Genomic DNA, 4,481 nt, shown 5'->3' with positions numbered 1-4,481 from the left:
GGTCATAGGCCCCCGAGCCTTCAGACTTAGAAACCAAGGGTCATCAATCCCAAGGTTCTTTGTCGGTGGCTCGAGCGATTCCCCAAACACCGCTACGCACACATCGTGTCACGGTTACGTGTTTGAGTGAATCTATCAAAACCTCAATCTTCGACCAAAAGCTAAAGACTATCAACCAATAGCTTTAAGCGGAAGATTGAGTGACCCATTGGAACATGCTACACACACATCGTGTCGTGATCACATGTCCAAGTGAGTCACCTAATCCTAATAGGGTGGAGTGGCGTGACAAGCCACTAAAGAAAAATAAAAGGGATAAAAAGAAGTAAAGCGTATGCTCGTATGCTAGTGCTCGTTTGGAGGGGAAGGGTCAAGAACCAACGCGAGGCTCTAGGGTGACCCATACCTCCCAAAATGCAATGCAAGCGCGAGATAACAAATAAACATTCATTCAAACATACATTCGCGAGTCGAGGGATTGGTTTGATTACGTATATAAGACAAAAGGTCCTAAAAAATGAAAAATGCAATCCTAATATCCACATGCCATGCACAGAAAGGGTAGAAAAAGGAAACGAATGGTTAAGTCAAAATGCTTGGACCCACTTAGGAAGTCCCCAGTGGAGTCGCCAACTGTCGCGCCCCATTTTTTGATAAGAAAAATAAATGGTTTGAGAAAGATGTTTTTGATTCAATTTTGATTGGAAAATGATTTTTGTGAGTTGAAAAAGATATGGGTCCAATATGGGACTTGAAAAAGCGACGATTTGACCCCAAAAAAATAGTTTTTAAAAAGGGTTTTTGAATGAGAAATTGGAGTCGCCACTTGGTAATGATTAAGGTGTACCAAGTCACCTAAAAATAAATTTTTAAAGACAAAGTAGTAAAACCCTTTTAAAAACGACTCCTAGTCCACGTAAGCCAAAGAAAAAGGTTCGGGAGTCACGTTTGACAAAGGGGAAGGCAAGGATAGAATCCAAGGCACCCCTTTGACCTAGCCAAGGCTAGTTGCGCGACTTAACCTTACCTTTCCTAGTTTTCTACCCAATGTATGTTCGCACGTTGGATATGACTATATGAATACAAAACGGAAAGGAAAATGCAATCCTAAATTCTACGATGTCTCTTGTGAGGTTTTTGGTCCCAAACCACATGAATTGTGGCGGCCAACAAAGGAAAACCTCATAGAGGTCGATTAATGCAAATGAGAGTTCGAATTCAAGTGTGCAAGTGTGAAAGTGTATGAAAGATGCAAGAAATGTAAGTGCAAGTGTGCGAATGTATAAAAAGGTGCATGTGTGAAATTGTATAAAATTCAAGTGTTTTTTGTGTGCAAGTGTGTGAAAACAGAATAATAGATATATAAGGTAAAGTGGAATTTTATTTGTGAAGTGAAAATAAACGAGTGATAGGTGAAATGTAGTAAAAAAAGTATGGTTTGAGAAATGTGAAAAAATGTGGTTAAAAGAGTATGTAGGTGATAAAAATGAAAGTATGACCCTAGAGGAATGCAACAAGTCGGGTACGGGGGTTGACTCCTAACTTTTCGACTTCTATTTTCCCTTTGATTAGAAGGTGAAACTAGCGTGCTAAGGCTATCGAGTAGCCACACTCGCTCGTTTCCCTTATCAAGAGGGGATTTTCACGCAAATGAACCCTAACTAGCATGAGATGCAAGTCCTAAAGTGAAGGGGAAGGGGTTTGAGGAACATACCAAATGATAAACTAAGGAAAAATGCGTGATATGTGGTGATCACGCACTTAATGAAAAAGGGAAAAAAGAACCTATTGGGTCTAGCATTGGACTAGCCCATTCTATGAATTCGACTAGCGTTGGACTAGTGGAAACGATAAAAGAAGCCACAACTAGCGTTGGACTAGTGTGGTGACGTACATTCTTTCATTCCATTCATCCACACTATAAAAAGCGAGTAGACATGCGAATCACTTATAAACACGTAGCACATAACACTTAGCATGCTTGACTAGATGCAAGGGCCTAATAAAGCGATTAAACACTTAACACGTAGGCATGCAACCATTACATTTGCTAACTAAAACAAAGGGGAAAGGGGAAATGGACCAAATTACTTGCTACGCCCTATCTATTACAAGCCAAGAGGTGTACACATACCCCATTAATAAAAATCAAAAGTAAATGAAATAAATGAAAGGAAATAAGGAGAAGCTAGGAAAGCAAGTAGACATGCAAATTTCAATTAGCACATTAGTCCACATAGGAGAGAAGCAAAAGGGGTAAAAGAGATTATACCTCCCTGTTGGTGATACTAAGGAAGTAAACAAACTCAACTTGGCTAGAGTCGCCCAAGAAAAGACTAACTTAGGCTAAAATCACCAAAAACAAAAGATTAATGCACCAATTTAGTGATAAGATATAAACTAAACAATTTGAATCCACCAAATCATCAAATTTTCCCCCAATTGCAACTTAATGAAGTAAAAAGCTAATTAAAGACCAAGCAAAGACATGATCATCCAACCTCCAAGCATAACGTCTACTAAAGACCCAAAAGCAAGCACTACTCAATCATTTGAACCTAATTGAAACATTTAAAAACACACAAAGTTCCCCAAGTAAATAACAAGATCCAAACAAACATTATGGAATTTTGAAGGTCCAAGAATGAACAAGGGTCCATGAATGATTTAAACATGCATTTTGAAAACTCAATAGCCACCATTAATCAACCAAATAAAACCAATTGAAAAATTTAAGAGTTTCAAAAATCCCAAAAAAACAATGAAAGGCCAAATGATGACTCAAAGTACACCCACCTTAGGACCTAATTGTGAAGAAATGAGAACATGCTTGGGCTTTTGTGGAACATGGAGAAGCTTGAGGGATTAAATTGATTAAGTATTCAAATTACTTGGGCCATAGTAAGCTAAGGGGGGACTTGGGGGGTTAAAGAGCAATTTTTGGAGAACATTTCCATGCATGTTCATGCAAGCTACGTGGGAAAACATGCTGCAGCAATATTTTCAGTAGGTTATGAAGCTTTCGGCAGCCAAGAAAGAATCAGATATTATTCAATCAAACATCAAAACTTTGAATTAAGATAAAGCCACAACATTGCCAGAACTCAATCAAACAACAAGCATAAAAAGAAACCATGCAAACTCTTAAAATTTCTGTGCAAGCCTACGGATGACTGCTGCAACAACTTGCTGCATTTTTAATCAACCTTGACACAATCATGCAATGAGGAAGGGATGATGAGGTTAGCGACTCAACTCAAAAAACTGAGAAGATTTGGGATAATGAGAAGGAAAAGAAAACGCAGCTTCATGATGCAAAATCAACATCTCAACAAACCAAAGCAATAGAAGGAAAATCACACCAATGCTGGAGAAAATTCCAGCCAGCATTCGGTAACCAGATTTGTCCATTCTTCCAAACAAAGTGTTTGACCATAGCTCAAATGTTTTAAGGACTCAAATCATATAAACTCAAACCAATCTTCACCCATCCAATTCCTCTCTCCATATAAGATCATGCATCAAGTTGTATGGCCGAAATTTGGTGAGACAAATGCAGGAAAGAAAACAGCAAAGGACAAAATCGAATGAAACAGCCTTTTCTACTTGGGCCTGGACATGTTTGTGCATGAGAACTCAAACAAACTTCACTAATTTAACAACCCAATGTCATTATCCTCACCAAAACGCCATTTCTGGTTTCATTTCATAACTGGTTTCATTTCTGCAATTTCATACTGCTTTGAAAAACTTTTTCTGGTTCCCTTAAACATTCCATTCAAGCAGCCCAACCATTTGCAAATTTGTCACCGTGAGAAAAACCAAAGCAAACAAGTCAAGATTCAATTAAGGCTCATAGCAAAATCATCCAAAATATCAACAACAACCCATGACCTCAATTTGAAGACAACAGCCTCTCGGACAAACCAATGAACATGCCAAAACAGAAATGAAAACAACGAAGACGACAAGCAAGCGTGACTAAGGAAGTTGGATCTAATCGTACTTCATATATGGCATTCCCATTTGCAACAAAGTGCAGATTGAACTTAGCAAATCATGGCCATAATCATGCACAAAACTAGTCATGCAAAATGAAATGAAACAAAGCAGAAAGCAGCCATAGGATCAGATTTCTTGCTGCAAGTTTCTGCAACTAACTAGCTGCAATTTTCTCATAACTTGCAACTCTAACAAGCAAAGCCATCCAAATCCTCTAACATGATTTGCCAAAAACATCAACCAAATATCATTGTTTACCCCAAGAATCAAACAGAGGTTGGGTATGAAATCAGCACAAGAAAATGAACTTGGAGCATTGAACATAGCTGCAACAAAAAACTGCAGCAATAGATTTGAACAATCCAAAAGTTTCGATCATAGCTGTAATTGTTGTATTCAGTCTAATGCAATCCTTTTTGCTCAAATGAGGTCACAGTTGGCCCCAAAATTGGATAAAAACAGAAATATCAACTCAATCA

The sequence above is a fragment of the Coffea arabica genome, chromosome 11c (genome assembly GCF_036785885.1).
Source record: "Coffea arabica cultivar ET-39 chromosome 11c, Coffea Arabica ET-39 HiFi, whole genome shotgun sequence".
Classification (NCBI taxonomy): domain Eukaryota; kingdom Viridiplantae; phylum Streptophyta; class Magnoliopsida; order Gentianales; family Rubiaceae; genus Coffea; species Coffea arabica.
The sequence above is the reverse complement of the archived record's forward strand: the minus strand, read 5'-3'. Positions refer to the sequence as shown.